This window comes from Patagioenas fasciata, chromosome 10 (genome assembly GCF_037038585.1).
Source record: "Patagioenas fasciata isolate bPatFas1 chromosome 10, bPatFas1.hap1, whole genome shotgun sequence".
In the NCBI taxonomy this organism is placed as follows: domain Eukaryota; kingdom Metazoa; phylum Chordata; class Aves; order Columbiformes; family Columbidae; genus Patagioenas; species Patagioenas fasciata.
The window spans coordinates 14688769-14709195 of NC_092529.1; the positions used below are offsets into that span (position 1 = coordinate 14688769).

Consider the following 20427-nt stretch of genomic DNA (forward strand, 5'->3'; position numbering starts at 1 on the left):
AATATAAATAGGAACAAGGCAGGACTGTGATGCCAGGGTGACTTTAAGATTAGCTGAACCATACTTGGCCATTATTTTTGCCTAAGATGAAGTCTCTAATCATTTTATTTGCATTCATATGTGCATGCATGTGTGTCAGGAGGGAAAGTTAATTTCAGGGTTTATTGTTTAACAAGTAAATGATTCAGCGTGAAATGATGATCCTTACCATTCCCTTCCTCCTTGGCGACGCTGTTTCTGTTTATTACTATCATTTAGAATCTGTCTGATAATGAGGAAAAGAAGAAAATAATCAGTTGGTTTCTAGATGAAATTGGAATTTATTGAGCATAATCTATGTATTTTAAGTTAGGGGATATATCCAAGTGGAATAATCAGCGCGGCAAACAGATTATATTAATGTCTAGACAGGGTTCAAGATGGTCTGGAGATGGAAACAGACATGGAAATTATTTACTTCTTGTGCTTGAACAATAGATCTGGATGCTATTGGAATCCAGAAGAAACAAAGGAGAAAGTCCTTTAAAGAAAAGCCAAGGATAAAAGTGCTGGGCTTTCTAATGGCTTCACCATATCAAGTACCTTTTCTACAGGAGATTTCTGGGTGCTACTACAAGAAAGAGGAGCGGAGGGCTCTTGACCTGACTCAACAATAATGAAATTAATAACCAAGGCAAAGTCAGCTCATATGAAGGTCTGTTGTTAAAGCACCATTTTGTCTGCTACCAGTCCACTGATTTTGGCCATTTCCCTGTGCTATTCCATTGTATTTATATATCCCTAGTGTTTTGGTCTCTCTTTAAGCATTCAATAGCATAGCAAATATATTTATTGGCAGCTTCTTGGCTCTGACACTTAGGAATTGCTGTTGTAAATGAAAAAGCTCAAGAGATGGCTGCAGACTCTGGTGTCAATGGGAATGACGTTGGATGTCCAGTGGCATGGCCAGAGTGTCACGCAAACTGTCTCACTGCATGCCAGAAGACTAAACCCCAAGTAGCAGGCAAACATCACAGTGGCAAGAAGAGTTTACAGCCTTAAACCTTTGCCCAGTGAAATAGTGGCACAGGTCTTGTATTTCAGCTGTGCTCATGGTTTGAATATTAAAAATCAGATTGATTTGTCCTTATCTATATGCTCAATCCTGAAATCTATACAAGGTCTTCACATGCAAACTGCACATAGTCTTTGCAAAGACTGATCAGGAAAGCTGTCAGGAAACAACCACTATGTATTTTCTCCTTCTAGGGCGAGGCAGAGAGGAGAGGAGCCTGCAGCCCTGTCCTGGCCCGCAGCCCTGGCCCATGGCCCGATCCAAGCAGCAGTGCCAGAGAGAGCTCCTGGAAAACGACTTTGTCTTCAGGCCTGTGAGACAAAGATGAGCATGTCAAGGGTGACACCCCCCGAGGGTTGTCATCTACACACCAGCTAAGCCAGAGAGGAGAAGGGCAAGGGGCTGGAAATTCAGTGATGCTTCCCTGTCCAAGACAGTCTGTACCGAGTGAACAGCAGCTCTGCTATTCTCAGTTAAGGCTCTGAAGATAAATGATTTTTTACTGTTTAATAAATGTAAATAGCCATATCTTTCTTTAACAGCTTGCCACACACCAGACACTGACCACTGTTTTGATTAAGCTGTGTATTTGGATATATACAGAAAAGCACATGTTAACGTGATCTAAAATATAAATACAAAGTTGGAGGTTCCTTTTATTTCAGAGAACCATTTGGGACATGTAAAACAAAAGTAATCAACTTTTGTTTTTCCTACAATTAAGCATGTCTTTCTTTTTGCTAAGAATTCTGTAGACAAATCTAAGTCACTTTGAAGTCAGTTTGCATAACGTATACCAATTGTATCACATTGCTTGAAAATTATGATGTAGTTCTAGGCCTGAGATTAATTGATTTTTGTTTGTTTATTAGTGAATTTCTTCTGCCGTTCATCCTGTTTCCTAGGACTCGTGTATGAGCTGTTCACTCATTCAGAAGGCAGACCTTGTCAAGTGTTACCAAGCAAGTAAAAAAAAGAGACAGAGAGGAAAAATTAATACACTTTATTACATTAATTGCTACTGGACTCCTGTTTTGCACATGGCGGATGATTTGTTAGAAATTGATTCTGTTTCTTGATAATTATACTGCGCTCCAAACAGGTCACGCATGCAAGTATTGATACATTTGCATCTGCTGGATATGCAGCAGACAATTTATATAGATTCAGAATGTGTTAGAAAAGCAAAATGTTAGCTTGAATAGTAATCAGTATTTATGAGTGTTTTCTCTTCCGGCATACACGAAAGAGATTTGAACTTGAACTTACTATTCTGGAGGTGTTCTCAGTTTTTGACAGGTAAACAGGGCTGGATACTCCAGTGGTGTAAGTAGGAATAGCTTTGAGCTTTATGGAGAAATGCTAATTTACATCAGCTAGAAATCAGAACCAAGTATATTTGGAAGAAAAAGCCTTTAAATTTATCAGTTGTAAGATAAGAATAATGATTCTACTTATGTTTTCTAATCTGTAGACAGATAATGTTTAGGATGCACTTATTTATGGATGCACTTATTTAAAATACATCAATTCTAAAATTCTAAAATGTGAAGATCTATGAAAACTATTTGCATCAAACCTGGCCATAACAGGATATAAATATTTAGCAAGAGATTTTTACTGGCATCGCATTTTTTTCCAGAGGCAGAACTTCCTTTTCCTTTCTGCTTTCTCATCTATTAGACTGTACATTGAAAGCTAATAGGACTTTAACCTGTCTTCTTGTAACATCAATGCTCTGAGAAGCCTCTTTTATACCCTTCTATTCAACACTTTCATTTAGAGTCTCTTTATGCACTAAAATGTGTTGTTGGAATCACAGAGAATAATCAAGAGGAAATTGCACAATGCCAAATGATCTGTTATAATACAAAAAAGAAATAGTAGTGAATTAAACACACTGCTATCTTACTCAAGGCCATTTTGAGGAGCACTTATTTTGCAAAGCACTTATGCAAATGATTCTGATGATTAAGTACCCCAAAATATAACTAGGTGCTGAGGAGATATGCACATCCCTCAACATAACATAGTCCTGAGCATCTAGAAAACCGGCACTGCACTTGCAAATTAACAAGAGTAATTACCCTAATGAAAAATCCTGAAGTTTTGAATATTACTGTTGTGTCAATTAGAGGAAGATGGTGAAAATTCACCTGCATGGTTACCTGTTATTCATTCCCTTTTCATTCTCCTGTTCTGTATTTTCTATTCCAAGCATTTCTGTGTACTTCTTAAATAGTTGCTGCATTCTTAATCCATACATAGCTGTATTTCTGTAGTGGTAGAGTAAGTGGAATGTTCAAGGTCAGATTTTTTTCCAAGATTTACATGGCTGATCTCAGCTTCACGGTTTTGTTTTCAGCAAGGAACAGGTATTGCTGCTTATATGACTCATGAAATTCAGTTGGTAGTGCTGGGATTGTGTGTGTTTGTTTCTCAGAAGGATAATAGTCATACAAGGAGAATGGAGTATTGCAGTCAGAATCCTCCTTGTGGATCTAAGACCAGATTTTTTTTTTTTAACCACTAAGGAACAGAGTAAAAATGCAGTCTATTATGAATTAATTCATAAGGATCTAAGGAAACAGTTTCTCATTTTTATCTTGTTTGCTGAACTATTCCTAGGTCACCACATGATCCTTCTCTCTTTGTCTTGGTCCAATTTCACTATTGCAGATTGCAGAGCCGCTGCTCAGGTCTTCTTACAGCTTCTCCTCACCAAGTACTCTCAGAAGCAGCTGAATAAACTTATATCCATATAATAGAGACTAGCAGTGTCTCTGAATAACATTCACAACCTGGTCAAGAACATACCACTTGCAGAACAAAACCCTAAGTACTGATATCTGTATAAATGTGCTAATCACATTTCGATCCTCAACAATATGAAGAAGTGTTTTCCGTAGTATAAACTAACCTATAGCAATAGAGTAGTAGGAACAACATTAAATGTTCGAAAATCCCCTCCTGAATGTCAGAATGATCCAACCTGTATATAATAATCCTCATGCAGTTCTTCAAGCCCTCACAACCATATATGGTTCTATAGGACCTTATATCAAGAAGCAGTCTTTGTCTTTTGACAGTGATATAAAAGGGACATATTTTCTCTGGTTTCATACTTGCATCAAACTGTTTGTTGTAAATGGTTTCAGTTGTTATTTTAGCAGACTTTAAGAACATCAAAATCAGCCTTTCCTTGTTCTTTGTCCCATATCAAAAGCAATTTTGCCTTTTGGAGTTACTATTAAAGCATATGATCTCCCCAAAACTCTTAGAAAGGTCGTCTTTTGTTTTAAGCCAAAACAACTGCAAATACATTTAGAACATGAAAAAAATGTTCTGTCACAATAAATACTTGAGTACATTTCTTAATAAGGAGTCGCATTTGCTACATCAATAAAAATAATAAAAGTCAACAACCAAAATTTTCCATACATTTTGTAAAGATGCCTAAGGCAAGTTATCTTCAAAACTGGAGTCTGGCCATTTAACACTGAATCACACAGAATCACAGAATGTCAGGGGTTGGAAGGGACCTCGAAAGATCATCCAGTCCAATCCCCCTGCCGGAGCAGGAACACCCAGATGAGGTTACACAGGAAGGCATCCAGGCGGGTTTTGAATGTCTGCAGAGAAGGAGACTCCACAACCTCCCTGGGCAGCCTGGACCAGGCTCTGTTACCCTCACTGAGAAGTTTATTCTCAAATTTAAGTGGAACCTTTTGCTTTCTAGTTTGAACCCATTACCCCTTGTCCTATCATTGGTTGTCACTAAGAAGAGCCTGGCTCCATCCTCGTGACTCTCACTCATTTATTTGTAAACATTAATGAGGTCACCCCTCAGTCTCCTCTTCTCCAAGCTAAAAAGCCCCAGCTCCCTCAGCTTTTCCTCACACGGGAGATGCTCCACTCCCTTATCATCTTTGTTGCCCTGCCCTGGACTCTCTCCAGCAGTTCCCTGTCCTTCTGGAACTGAGGGGCCCAGAACTGGACACAATATTCCAGATGTGGTCTCACCAGGACAGAGTAGAGGGGAAGGAGAACCTCTCTGGACCTACACTGCTAATACTTCTAGCCAGAGGACATCAAGATCAACATAAGGACTTGTTCTGAATTTAAAGGGTCTTTAGACTGTAAGCTTTGGGGTTTGTCTAATGCTGAGTTTGTGGAATGGTTGGTCTTTAGCAGTAGAAGTTACTAATTAGCATGTTTTCAGGTGCTTTTGTGCATTCTTTTCTGTCAGATTAAATGCAAAATATGTATTTAGATGCTTTGCTGAATTGGGACTACCTATTAGAAGATTCTTTTCTTTGAAAGAGTAGTTTGCTTGGCAAATCCAGACAGTCAGAAAGTCAAAAGCCCATATTTATACCCCCTCCTCCTCATTCGGTGAGTGTTTCCATGGGACAGGGAGCCAAAACATACAAGCAATAGAGTTTCTGTTTGAACTCTTTCTGTTTCCTTTTCCAAAGGCTCAGGAGACTGCACTGATTATGCCACATTTAAGAAAGTTTCTCACTAGTTCAGTGTGCATACCAATGTGCATACTAGTGGTAGCCTACCTTTGGAGGTTGTTTTATCTTTGCTCTTCAAAGCTATGAACAAACGCAAAGGATTGGGTACTATAAACAAGCCAGAATAACCCCAATATGGTGCTTTTCCAAGACCATCAAACCCATCCCAGTGACTGCAGAGAAATTAGTGTATGAGTATCATTTTCAGTTTCACATACCTGCAAAGCTGCTCTATTAATAAGTTTCTACACATTTCCTTGGAATTGAATTTGTAAAACCACAGAATAGAGTTCGGTCTCTAATGGGCTTAAATGTGCTTCCTGTTTTCAAGAAGAAACATTGAGGAGGATCTTGAAGTGAAGTGTCTGCAGTTTCATATGCTAATCATACTTTCACCAAAGTTATGGTCTTAATAATGCAGATTGTTTCCTGGGATACTGCAGCTTTTCCCCAACTTCTTGTCATCCGCATGTTTGATTGCACTCATAAATTGCACGTGGGCACTAATAACTTCTGCTGATGTTACACTGCATGTCACTCTAATGGTTGACTCAGCCTCTCTCACAGTCCAGGCTTTTCTCCAGCAGTGTATGTTATAGGTTCAGCAAGAGTTTAAGAGATTGAATAGAGTTTATAAGAAGAAGATGATAGACCTGCTTTTTATTCTTGAAAACATTCATGTACCGGTGATGATCTAAATAATGGCCTATTTATCTTTTTCTTGACATATAAAACAATGTTGTTACTACATAGTCACTCAAATCAAGACTTTCACCAGTTCCAGGCTAAGAGCAACAAATAGATTGATTATATTCCTCTCTTGGTTTGCTCCTCTTAGAAAAAATCTGTCATCTGTTAGGAGAAATAGCAAGTACTAGGTCTGAAGGGATCCACTATCTGTAGCTTTTATTTCTTTAATAAGCAAATCAGTCCTCATCAGTGCACAAGATCATCAACACCTATTTCAATTTCTGTACACATCAGAATATATCAACCACAATTACATTATGTGGAGGATAAATCACACAGTAATTAATGTAGCTAATAAGCAGGATACAAGGTCTGATTCAGTCTTTTGAAAGTCAGGGAAACATACCCCACTGACTTTAGTAAAATTTGGATCCACTTTCTAAAGATTTGGATCTTCACTTAAGTTATGATACAATCACATCTTGCAATAAATAGGCTTATACTCTCTGTGTGTATCTGTAGGTCAGTGCACTCATACTTCATGCAGGACCTACTGAGTAAAAGCTGCTTTTATGCTTGTGTGTCTGGCTTAAAAAAAAAAAAAAAAAAAGAAGGTCTCCTTTACTCCAAAGTGTTGCTCCTTTTCTTTGAAACTAGACTGGCAATAAATATTGTTGTGTACAGGCCAATGTATGTTGCAAAGAGAAATGTTATATCAGAAAAAGAACGTCTTAGTAGTAAGCACAATACATTACAGTGTATTTCACAAGTATGGTTGGCATCATTCTTTCTGAAAGGATTTCCAACCTCTTGATCCAAATCACAAAAGCCACAATGACCTGTGTTTGAGCATCCTTTAGGCTGCTGTTCAGATGTGCTGGAGAAATGGAGGCTTCCTTCCCTTCCCTGTATCAGTCACATTCTACAGAAAGTTATTACCAGAAAATAAACATAAAGTATGCAACTATCCTATAATATCTCTTTTACACTCACATCATGTGATACGTGATTCTAGGGTGAAAAAGTCCCTTTCACAAGCTTTATAGCTCTGTAAGTTTTCTTCAGTTATTGCCCAGAGCATCTGATGTAAAATCTGTGTGGCCAACCTGCGAAGCTATAAGCAGAAGACTGTGCTGATATGAAGAGAAGTTTTGTCTCTTCAAGAAGATTTCAGTCAGGTTGTTTCTGTTTATTTTGGTCTCATTAGTCTGCCAGTACGTGATAAATGACTTAGGTTAAGGGTAATTTAGTTTATGACACAATGGGTATGAAAGGTTATTCCTTCTCAGGCCCTTCTCTGCCTGTAAAAAAAGTAGTCTTTATGTCTCAATACACAGAAGCCACATAGATATTGTGTAACAAATTACATCCTGGATAACAATCTATAAAATTTTATTGGCTTATGAGGTTTGCATTGATTTGAATTTTACCCAAAGCAAAGCATTACTGTTTCTCCAAAATACTGAAATAAAAGAAAAACAGAAACCTCCATTACATATTTTTAAAAATATAGCCACCAGAAACATCTCTGAACAGTGGTATTGTGGTTGGGGGGGGTTGTTGTGTTTGTTTTATTTTTAATTGGCAGTATATGAGTGAAAAACTACATGGCAGGACAGCTTTGTCCAGAGAAAGGCCATTGATTGAATTCATAGTAATGTTTTGTATTTGACTGAATTTTGAGAGATATGCGTATCTGGAAAGTAGAAGAACATTATATATACACATATATATACATAAAGTAGAAGGACTGCAGATGTACATAATCATTACAGAGATATGCAATAAAAACTGCTGATCCTTGAAGCAGGGAGGTAAGGCACAAACAAGTCTGTTATTACTGGTATTAATTAGCATTATTCTGTGCAGAAGAGGGCAATAGTGACTGTGCATTTGGACCAGTATTATTTTACACACCTGTTGGCAGATAAGACTAAGGCATGAATACTTTACAAGCCATATTCCAGTGATTTATGTTGGGAGAATGCAACCTATCTGTGGCAAACACCTTCACTGCAATCACATTAATTATACTTAATGCTGTCTGTTGGACTTTGCCTTGCCTGGAGTTGATCACAAGGCCACAGTCTGTGCAATTACCCACTTCAATAATCATTGTCTCATTCTGACATGTTATAGCAAGGGCTGCTGTATTGTTCAGCATAAATGAGAGGGAATAAATGGTACGACAGGTAACAATGCATTTGTAATAGTGTATACAGCCATTAAGCTTAATGCAAAAAAGGGGCCACTAAAATATGTATGAAAATAATCAGAAATAAAATTTAAAATATATTTAAGCCCATGCTTGTTGCCCAGGCATGAGAGACTGAAAAATACCCTCATTCTGCATAAATGCGTGAGGTTTTCAGGCAGGACACACTACAGGGCCTTGCACAGGTCAGCTCTCAGATCACTTGTAGTCCATCATTTTAAAGTTTCTGAGCCATTTGCATGGCTGTTTTTCCCATGATGTTGTAAATTTTGGCTACTCCCTAAAGTGCTCTACCAAACACTACTAATGCTGCATATGGTGCCAATGGACAGTCAACAAAGAAGTTGCAAGAGTTGCCCCCAGGATGGTATACTTGATGCTACTGCCCTGATCAGCCCACAGGGATTTGGGTTAAACTCCTCCTGCCCTCTGTACACCTTTTATTATTAATAATTCTGTCCTTAACACCCTGTCCCACATTCCGTTGAGATATTGGCTTTAACCACTCGGTTAAGAAAGAAATCCCATGTGATACTGGTGAGAGGATCAGTTCTAGGAAGGAAATTGACCTTTTCTTACAGTAAAAACAAGCTGTGTATTTACCATCCACATAGAGGAGCTTTCAACATCTCCTGGTAGAGGAGGCCCTTCCTCCCACCTAGCTCTGGGATGAAGGATATTTTCTAGGGCAACCACACAGACAGGAAAAAAATCTGGAATTGTGATTAATCACAGGGTTTCATTAAAATTGCACTTTTCCTGGTACATTTTCTTATTTAAATTCTCTATTTTCAACCTCCTGATTTGTTCAATATGGTTTTGAAATGTGAGCTCCTATAAATAAAGTTTATAATAAAGATCTCACCTGGTTTTATTTCAGTGGCACTTGTATTTATATTTCTTTACTACTTTTAACTCATTCAAAGATCACAGACATCATCGAGGCATTTGTGGTACATATCACTGTTTCATATTTGATTTTGCCTTGTTTACAAACAGAAAAGTTTGCAATGTTTTGTGATACAACCTTCTACAGGATAGTCTAGAAACTCACTAGTGACTGATACTTTATGTGATTCAGCTTTACTTTATCTCACAAACAATTTCTAACTTCTTTTTTTTTTCTATCTCAAAATACTTCTTTTCTGCCTGTGGGTATGAGTGAGAGGTTTGTATGACTTACTCATACTTCACTGCACTTAACAGGGCTCCCTCGTTAGTCAGGGCTTGGATTTTATTTTTGGATATTGCTGCTGGTATTGCTGGCTGCTCGAATGACTCCCTCAGCATTGTCAAACAAAGTGGTTTCCTGCTAATTCCTTTCAGGGCTTAGATGGATTTTCAATCAATCTTGCTGAGTAAGTCAGCCAGACAAAGAGGTAAAATCGTGATATGGTTAGTCATTTATATTTTACCTGAATCAGTGAGTAAGGTACTTTTTGTCAGTTCTTACACTTTGTATGTAACTTTTATTCTACTATTTTTTGACAAAAGTTTGATTTGGGGTATCTCTTGCCTTTGTCTTCCAAGTCAATCCTCTGAATTCCTAACCCAAAGTTTAATATCATCCATTATTCAACACCTTCAACAAGACTAACTTTAAAACTAGTAAGCTCTCAGTAAAGCTCTGCAATTAATGCTGAAATACCTTGAATACAGAATAATAACCAAATAGCACTCCCCATAGCCTTGCTCAGAGCATCTCAAAATACCAGTAGTCTTCCCTGAAGTCTCTAGTTATCAAATATTCTTTAAGATTTAGTGGGTATTTTGCATTAAAATGCAAAATATTTTTCCTGCAAATTTAACAGTGGATTCTGAATCAGCTCGCAGTGCATCCATTTTATGCCAGATTGAAATGATCAAAATGTACCCCATTGCTTCTCATGGCATTAATGAGCTTTGCCCAGTGACTTTTGTCCTGCCATTTTTATCACTCTTCAATTTGTCATATAAATTATTCAGTGTTTTCTGTAGGTGCTGCTGCCCTGTAGCGCCCAGCCTGACCCGGCAGGAGGATGATTGGGAGCACCCACTGTGGTGCACCCAGCACCAACCACAGCCCCAACCCCAACCCTGCTCACCCCCAGTATGGAAGGGGCTTTAAAGCACCAGAGTTTTCCTTTTCCTTGAGGTATTCAGCTACAGCCAGCCTTTGGACAAAGCTTTTGCTTTGGATGCCTTTACAGTCTTCATAGCTGCAGTAGTATATGTCTTATTTGAAAACATTACTATAATATAAAGAGGACATAATTGTTTATCTGTGTTCACCACCGTTCTTCCTTCTCTCCCCTCTCTTTCCAGCTGCTTTCCCAATGACTTCCTAGGATTATCCAGTATATACCAGGCTCACTTATTGCTTCTCGCACTAGATACAGCACAGTTACATTTCTTCCCCCAAGCTCAGCGTCCTCAGAGGAGTATTTAGGTTAAGAGCAGTTTATTCCTGGCTGGAAGTGCAGGAACTGTGTGGGGGTTCATAAGCCAGGATTCTCCTTTGCTTCAGGCAGCTACTGAAAACCAAGGTGATGTCTGAGACAGAGATGAAAATGGAGAGATGCAGCAGTGGGGCATGAAGCATCCCTGCTGCTGTGGCAAGGACGATCCCCGCAGCACAAACTGGTGTTGGGGGCACGGCAGCAGCACAGGGGCTGAACAATCCTATTAACAGACAGAAACACATATGGAAAAGTGGCCAAATGGTGTAATAAACTTAGAGCCCTGTCTGCTCAGCTGTCCCCCAGGAAACGTGGAAAGGAAGGTGACAGCTGAGGCTGCCAGAGCCAGGAGCCTTCACTGAGCAGGTACGCTGAGAGTGTCCTGTGAGCTGTCACAGCTCTGTCATTGGCTCTGCAGGAGCCACACCTGAGCAAGGTGCATTTCTCACCATACCTCCATTTCTCACCATACCTCTGTTTCTCACCCTACCTCCACTTCTCATCATACCTTCAATTCTAACCATACCTCCAAGTCTCACCATAGCACACCTCCTGCCTGGGACAGGGGTGTCTTGTAAGAAATGTTTGCACAGGTACCAGGCTGATCATATCCTGGTCAGAGCTGCTTGGTACTTAAACAGTAATGATGACAAATATTTATAGTGCATTTAGTCCTACAAGAATTCTCTCCTTGAAGACTAAGTCTTTTTGTTTTGCTTCCTTTTTATGTAAGCTTTTTGTAAACAAATGCACGAATAACTCTTCCTATTTCAGCTTTGCAGGAAATGAAGATTTTCCTTTAAAGTAGAAGATCCCTCTGACAAGTCTTTCCTCTGTGGCTATACCCGCACCAAACAGACAACTATGCGGCTGAGTGGGCATTGCACAGTTATATAGTTAGTAAATACTGTTACTTAGTACAGATCTTTGGGTGGAAAAAGTGAGCCAGGACTGAAAATACAGCCCTAACTCACGCATACAGTGAAATAGACAGACCAGAGGGGAGTTAGGGTTGCGAAACTAGACCTGCACCTCCAGTGGCTTCAGAGCAAGTAATACTGGAAAGGAGGGAGTTAAAAATATATATGGCTTTTAGCTTTGGATGATGGCTCCAGAAAGGACTGGGTCACCTCTGTGGAGAAGCTTCAGCAATATGTCATAGCTAATGATGTCAGTGCTGAGAAAAAGGTGGCAGTTTAAGTGAATATAATAGGGGTAAAACCTCTAACCTGCTGTGCAGCCTAAGTGCTCTTGTTAAACCAGCAGACAAAACAATTTCTGGGAGAGAAATTTCCTCAGCGCCCAGATCCACTGGCAACTGCAGAGCTTCCCTGCTATTATCAACCTAAGAAAAAATCATTTTGGGCTGAGTGCCTGAATTAAGGAAATTAACAGAATGTCATTAATTTGAGGAGAGCTTAAATGCTGCAGTACTAGGGACCAGCTATGATACTATGTGCAAAACAATGCAGTACATAGCAGGCACCACCCAGTGTCAAAGCATCAGAAATTGTTATAACAGTGGCTGCTGCCAGACATGCTAGAGAATTGCAACTGAGACACAAAGCACAATCAGCAGCTGCACTGGAGATCAACCTGGATGCACAACGTGACTCTCCGAAGTCTGCATGTGCTTTCTGTGCAGAATGGTCCCATGGTGCAAATGAGATGCTTGGTTTTCTTTACTTGGCTCAAGGACAGAGTCCTTGGAAGCTGTAAGACACTGGGAAAGGCAGGGATGGAGTGCAGGTCACTGCAGACAAGCCCAGATTGTGTCTGTGAAGACAAATGAGAGTTTTCAGCTGAGGGTTGGGAAACGGAGTCTGTGCAGGATGCTGGGTAACCCATGTGGTACAGGTGATGAAAAAATCTGCATTTTATCTGGATTCCTTTACAAATGGAGGAAGCACAATTTATAGTGAGGTTTGCTCTGGTCCTGCTAGTTTTGTAATTTCATGGTAGGACTATCAGAAACTGCTCAAAGAGATGAAGTTGTCAAACCTTCAGTGCTTTTATTCCCCATATTTCTCACCGGAGGTACTACATGTATGCTGTATATACCAAACTCAGTATATGCACTACTCAAGGAGGAATGTCTGGGATAAACAGCTTCTCTATGTTAACGTTAACAGACCAAACAGCTTCTCAATGTTAATCACAGGGATGCAAAGGAAAAAAGGAGCTGTTGGAATGTAGTTGTCTTCTCACACTTGTTGACAACCCAGCCTAGCATGTCGTTTGCCCAGAACAGAGAACATTTTCCTCATTAATCTTCTAAAATCCTCTAAAATCTTCCTCTCCCTAAGTCTATTAACAGTGGAGTTTGAGCACTGTGAAAAGAAGAATGCACACGGTCCATAGTGCAGCGTGATCCCAAGAGCTCTGATGCTCAGTACTCAGCAAGACGCCGTTTCATCAAAGCCCAACCTCTTCAGAAGTACACCAGCTCTGACAAAATTTTTGTGGGAAGATTTCTCAAATATAAGGGAAAACTGCTCGACCAAGGTTTCAGAATAACCAGGAGTTGAGGCGAAAGGTTACGAGCAATTATTAAATTTCTGCTCTACCTAAATATTGGTCTCCTTCACCCCTGGAGAGTGTCCTAATCCCAGACTGCTGGCTGCTGTGGGCAGACCTACCCCCGGTTTTGATCATTTTGACCCTGGAAAAACCCCCCATTAGAAAGGTTTAGCCAAACCAGCAGTGGGTAATCTACCTGATCCAGAGGAACAAATTAGCCATTGATCTTTTTTTCTTTTTGCATGTCAAAAGAGTGCAGATGTGAGATGATAGTCCTGACTCTCAGCCCACCAGCTCCCCTGAGACAGGCTACTTCAGCCCCTTCCACTCTGGAATGGGAATGGATAAAATTACACTGCTTTCCACAGCAGAGGATTCTTGTTTTCCAGCCAGCCTTCCTCCATGGCACAACTTCAATAAGAGACTCCTTGCAGACGTCACCATAGGTAGGTACTTGGGATCCTCATGCTTTGGTTACAGCCTCGAGAGAGCTTAATTCATTACCAAATATGAAACAGTTCTCATCTTTTTTTTTTTTTTTCCTGAGGAATCTTATGTATAAGATGGATCTTACTGGTAATCACATCAGGATGTCCTAAAGAAAAGTGAGTACTTAGTTCGGAAAAATAAGGTAGCATATTTTTTATTTACTTGAGAGGCCCCTGGTGGGAGCTGTGATCAGAGCCTGGAGAGGGTTATTGTGTGCCTGGGCAGCTGGGTCACTTGTGTTTGTATATGGCTAATAAAAGCAGTTATCTGGAAGCCAATTATATTAGTTCCCATATTATTATGTTGTGTAAAGAGCAAGGACATAACACTGTTTTTCTCATCTTTCTGCTGTTTTCCATTTCTTTTAACAAGAGCATTACAGCAGATGCTGTCAAGAATTTTAATAAAACAAACTGCCTTTCTGACTGTCTTTATCCATTTCTTCTTGTCTTTATAGGCTAGAAACATATTAGAGGGTTTAAGTGAGGGTTATTACTCTTTTCTCCCACTCCCTCCTCCCCATGTCTCTCTCTCAGTTGCTTTCCTGAGCACTGTACACTGTGGAGTTTTTCCTCTTGCAGGAAACCCAAAACACAAAGATGCCCTCAAATAAAGCCCCACAGAATACACATGGCTACCTGGATACTTAGTGGAGCTGTCAGTCAATCCCTGTCACTCCTTCTGCCTGAGATCATGGCAAAGCCCGTTCCCAGACCCCTTTGGATGCTGCGGGAGGGTGAGCACAAGCACTGGAGCCCAGCTGCGGTAAGCAAGGTGGTACGGCTAGAGAACATCCTTAGTGTAGATAGAGCCACGCTTCACCACTGTCCTGAAAACAGGTTGACCAAATCACAGCATCATCACAAGGAGTAATAATATAGGAGGTTTGCAATACTGAGTCAACGTGGAGCAGAGAAAAAAGAGAGGAGGCAAACCAGGAAATATGCCAATAACATGTAACCTGATTAAATGTTGCACAGCTGCTGCTGGCAATACAGAAGAGTCATCATCTGTCTCCTGTCCTCAAGTAGGGCATGGAGACTGCTGTACTCAGGAAAATCCAATCATCTACAAGTAGAAGAGTGATTCCTTTCTGTGTGTGTCAGTGATTCACTATTTTTCCCTTTTCCCCTCTTCAAATGACTCAAGGCAGGTCCTATCTCACTACCTTCTGGACCTTGCACACATGCAAACCTCTGTCTGGCTTTAGAGGTATTGTGAGCAAAAGCCTCTGCCTCTTGGTCAGGAAGGAGGAAAGTGTGAAGGGGGTCAGGGTGGAAGCTGCCTGCTCGTTGTGGAGAGCTCAGACAAGATCTCTCAGGTGTTTCCCCTATTGTGCTCACACTTTCTGAAGCTGAACAAACTGCCTGGGAATAAATCCTAGAAGATTTCAGTATCGAGCTATGCCAAAAAACTTACGTCGGCAAGCGTCACTACACAGAGATGACAGTAACTACAGGTGAGAGTCTGGTGTAGAGACACCTTCACTTTAGGCTTGGGCAGAGGTGAATTACCTGAGTTAACTCAGCAGTGAAGTCAATGAGATGAAGCTAGTGATATGTTAGTAAAACATTTCCTAGTGGGGAAAAAAATATCAAAAAAGCAGTTCTGTAAGGCAAATTACTAAAAGTGGAGTGAGTTGTTAAGAGTCTTTAAGTATCTCTTTGATGGGACAATTAACTTTACAGTCCCTGAACAAGTGGGTGGAAACACCTTTTGTCCTCAAGAGTAAAAGCAGAAGGAAATGGTGATCAGCTGCACCTGATACCAGGGAGAGAGACATGGCTGGAAATGCTGCAGTCCAGCTGGGAGCCCACCAGGAGCTTCTCAGGTGAGAGGAGATGTAGCTGAGAGCAGAAACGCATGGCAAAACTTGGGCTTTTCCTCTCCACTTCAGTCAGGAGATCCTAGAACTGATGTGTGCCAAGTTCTCATGTTTATTTTTGTGTGAGAAAGCATTTTGCTAGTGCTTTATGCTGACCTGGTCTGTTCAGCAGCCTCCTAGCACTGAGGAAAGGTCTTCCATATCTCTCTTGCTTCGTCTCACACTAGTTGTGTGTGGTTATTTTCTCAGCAAGGTGGAGAACTGTTAAGTACAATGTCCTGATTTGTTTTGCTAGGGATTATTTTTATTTTCCATGATTAAGCTACTCAAAGATACTTGGTTGTCTTTTTAGTGTTGTGATGTCTTTTCTTGCATGCTCTCCACTTGCAGAAAGACTTTGTGAAGTAAGAGGTTTGTGGAAGTCTGCTAGTTCAGGAATGGAAATATGGTCATTTAGTAATCTAAATACTGGTGTGCTCCTATAAAGTAGGCTTTTTAGTGTCTTGGAGATAACTGCCAGCACAGGTAGTTGTAAGACTGCCTGGAGTTCTTTGTGTCTTCACTTTTCAAGAAGAGATTGCCTCTTACCTAAGACCAGGCTGTATATTTGCCCGTGTATGTAGTTATAATCAAATTTGAGTGCAGCCTTTGGTAAGAAGGAGTAAAGGGCTTCTTGAACCAGACTTTCTGATGTTGATCCTCTGTAAGAGCGTTCCCTGTCTGCTCTGCAGCAGCAGATCAGAAGGGCTTGGATGGACCCAAGGGCAGGGTGGACGCTGCACGCAAGCGGCGCACAACCGAGATGGATTTTGTTCCTGGTTTCCCTGAGCAAGCCCTGCACCAGGAAGGTGAGCAGCATCTTGCTGACCTCTGGGCAGGGGTTAGCAACCTGTGGCAATCCTCTGGAATAAACTCAGTCACAATTTTAAACAAAAGGAATATTGTCTTGTAGTAACATGCAGCTAATATAGTTTCTGGGGGAAAAGAAAAATTAGAATGCCATTTTGAAAAGCTGATATATTTTCATATACTCACAAGACGAAGATAAACATCCTTCTAATGAAAATTTTCTGTTCAAATACAAATAGTGCTTCATGCCTGCATAATGCAAACACACAACTTTGTGTTTCAAATCCCCGCTGGGATGCTGGCACCTTGTTCTGCGATGGAAATATTTGCTTGAGCTGCAAGAAATTAATTTTAGGGTAGCTTACTATGCACCACAAACCTTTTTAATACTGATCATAAAGCTGGAAGAAAAGGAAAAGAGACATGTCTACTGTTTGATTTAAAGCACTTAAGTTGTTATATATTATTTATAATTTTAGCCTCAGCATGGAGGGTAACACTTCAAATACGTGGTGATCAGTACCTCACTAGCATTTGAAAACCATAGCTGCATACATTGGTATGTTTTACTTTTCTTTTTTACACGATGAAATGTGACATATGGTAGTTGCTAACTTCATATAGGTACTAATTTGGGACTTTTTAGTGTCGTAAAACCCCTGAAGCAGAGACTCATGGAATGTGAAACACTGACACAGTGCCTCTGGAGCACCAAAGCAGAAGCTGTCTGATGAAGATGGGTTATTTGTGGTGATGTGGTGCCTGGAATTACAAACACTGCTGGGTTTAGCTGCACACACACAAAAACTCTCCGAACTTGCAGAACTTTCCAAATGCTGGATATGGAAGGAGTAGTCTGACAATTCCGCCCTGTTTGTGTGGAGAAAATAAAAGGGCAGGAGGAGGAAATGCTACTTTAGGGAAGTAATTAGTTTGATTTTTAACATGTAATATTTATCTGAAAATGGTTGCAGTGTTGACAAAAAAGCTGGTATTTAAACGGGCTGCAGAATGTTTGCATGTTGTTTAATCATTCACATATATAAGTGCTATAGAAAATTCACCCTGAGTGTGCAAAGCTGTTGGAGGAGACCCTTTACACATGTTGCGACTGTCCGAGTCAAAGTATTCACCCAAAAAGCACTATGGGAACATATAACTTAACATAAAGCACTAATCAGCAGTTGCTTGCTTCTGTAACCACAGACTTCCAAAACTTTTTATAAAGTATTACATTTCCTTTAAACTGTGTCATACAGTGTAAATAAGTGACAACATCAAAACTAAAACTCTTGTAAATTTTCCATGCAAAAACCGAAGTTCAATATATGTTACAATCTCCATTTATTTTTTTTAATTGTTAAAATGAGCAACAGGGAAAACTTTCTTTTTAGGGCTTAAATTTTCCTGAAGATTTATGTTTATTGCTTTTACACCTTCAGCTGGTAGAAATTAGATTAGGCTTTTATTACCCACTTCATGTCTTAATATACTGTATGAAGTCATATGGAAGTGCCAAAATTAGCAGTGTCATCCTTTGTGTTGTCCGTTTTACTGCAGCACAGAGCTGTGATATACTCAAATAATATACCTGTGGTATCTGTTACTAGCAGTCTCCTGTTCTGTTTGACTCAGACCTCACATGAATACAAATTCATTATATACATTTTTCTCTTCCAAGAATGTATACATTTGGAGCATCAGCCATTTACAGACACATAGCACAAATAAAGCAGTGAATTTTCTTCATTCTCTACTCCTTATGCTAATGAAAATTACTAAGGAAGGAAAAAAAAAAAAAGACACAGAAAATGCAGTTCCCCCAGCATTATTCACATTGCAGTAGACGGCACAATTCTGTACTTACAGATCTTAACAGTGAAATGTCTCAGGATCTTTACAATTTTCTGCAGAACTGTTTCAAGCTCTCAGCAAGCCACAGTGTTCATCGAGGCAGAACAGAGCCGTATGGAAGGTCTATGCAGCTGGGAGATAATGGAACTATTTTCCCAGCTGGGACTACAAGCCTTTTATCCACTGAGCATTGCGTGTCTCTTCACTGGTATTAACCGTGAAATACACTGCTTTCGCGTTGTACTCGTGCTAGGACCCACACAATTAGTGCTTGAATCAGACAAACAGCTATCACAGTTTCTGCGTATTCCTGTCTGGAAATCTTGAACGTGTAAAAATTAGCTCTGCGTTGCTCATCCTTCAAGCAAGCTGAGAGAGTGAAAGTGCAGCTGTCATACTAGTAGCATAAAAGATTAAATGTGCTCTTGCTGTTCTTTTCGTACAAATATGAGCTCCTGTCAGGTAATCAGAAACCTCTCTTCTTGAAAAACGGGTCAGTACTTGGTATTAGGTTTAGAGCAGGAATGGAAATAATTTTGTTTAGTCCTGGGTCCCACAATCACTTCCTGAGCTCCGTAAGATTAAGCTCATAGGATGTGAGTTGACACTCTGATTATATCCCAGCACTGACTGTCCTCTTGAAACATCTAACTACCCCTACATAATATATATCTTTAAAAAAAAATAATAAAAATAAAGGGGGAAGGAAGCTTGCTTGCCTAACGTAGCACAGACATAAATCCTGATTACACATAAACTTCAGACCTTCTCAGATTTCTGTTTTTCCTCTTGGGACCGCTTCAACAGAGATCAAATGCAAAGCTTGCACAGGGGAATGCCTTTCCATTAGTAAGCAAAAGTTTTTTGTATTCACAGGAGATAAAAGTAGAAACAGCAGTTTTCAGAATGTTTCTGGCAAGTAAAGTGCAATTGTATCATAAGCATTTCTTCACAAGATTTTAATGTAATCTCAGTGTAAATCTATTAGTTTGTAATGGGATTAATTGCATGCCTGTCTGAGCAATGGCAAGTGGAGAGGATGTGAAAGTCAGGTGGCAAAGACACACAGCAGCATGTGGATACCTTGAGTAGAACACAACAGTGAGGCAATCAACAAAAGAGATGGAGTGTGCAGGAGTATGGGAAGTCATGGGATGTGCACAGAAGTGCTTGCCATGGAAGCCCATGGGGCTGATAGGGTGACAGCTCTGCTCCCATTTCAGAGCTTCCCAACCACCCTTCTGATTAACATAAACAATTTTACATTTCCATCGTGTGAGCATCTTAAATGAGCTTTACCGGCAATTAATTAAGCCTTGCAGCACCTTCTAAAGTAGATAGGCATTATAATTAGCAGTTCCATTTTTAATTAGGAATAAAATTTGAATTTTAGGTGTTTCCTCATTTTTTTTTTTTAACTAATGCCAGTGCTTTTTCTAAGTTGCAACAAGAATAAATAGACAAAGAGTTGCTTTCAACAGATTAATCCAAGCTTCTCATTGCCAATTCTTAAAGTTTATTAAAAATTTAATATTTTCTTTGTTGAAATAAATGATTTTGCTAATACATTGGTTATCTAACAAGATTGTCTGGGAAAATTATTTCTTTGTCCCTGAGGAAACTAATGCTCTTAAAACTTCCCCATTTCCAACAGGGAATGCAAACAAACATTTTAGAAATGCCCCTTCTAAAGGTAGATTATTTTTAAGATCTCATATTTTCAGACATTTAAGTGTTACAGTCTTTCCTGAATGAAATTTGAACTTCTGAACCTCTGGATTGTTTTTATTAAAACTTGCTAAGTTTTGATTTAGATTTTCAAAACTATCCTATAGTAAAGATTAGACCTATGTCTTTTAGAAATGACATAGAAAGTGATGATAAAATGTAATATCAAAACATTCTGTTCCTAAAAGTCAAGACAGAACATTTAAATGTTACCAAAATGTCATAGGTTTGCCCAATTTTCCTTC

General features: G+C 39.7%; 1 protein-coding gene across 4 annotated transcripts in view; it reads right to left on the reverse strand.

The window, feature by feature from the left end:
* Positions 1–18803, reverse strand: part of LOC136105729 (contactin-6) — a 143537-nt gene extending 124734 nt beyond the window's left edge. For 3 of the 4 annotated variants that reach the window (XM_065845508.2, XM_071813213.1, XM_071813210.1), the window contains exon 1: positions 18468–18803. The gene's annotated coding sequence lies outside the window, so the exon portion shown is untranslated. Of the gene's footprint in view, positions 1–16786; positions 16936–18467 lie in introns of all 4 variants that reach the window. The other variant, XM_071813211.1, reaches the window with a different exon arrangement.
* Positions 18804–20427: the final 1624 nt, after the last annotated feature.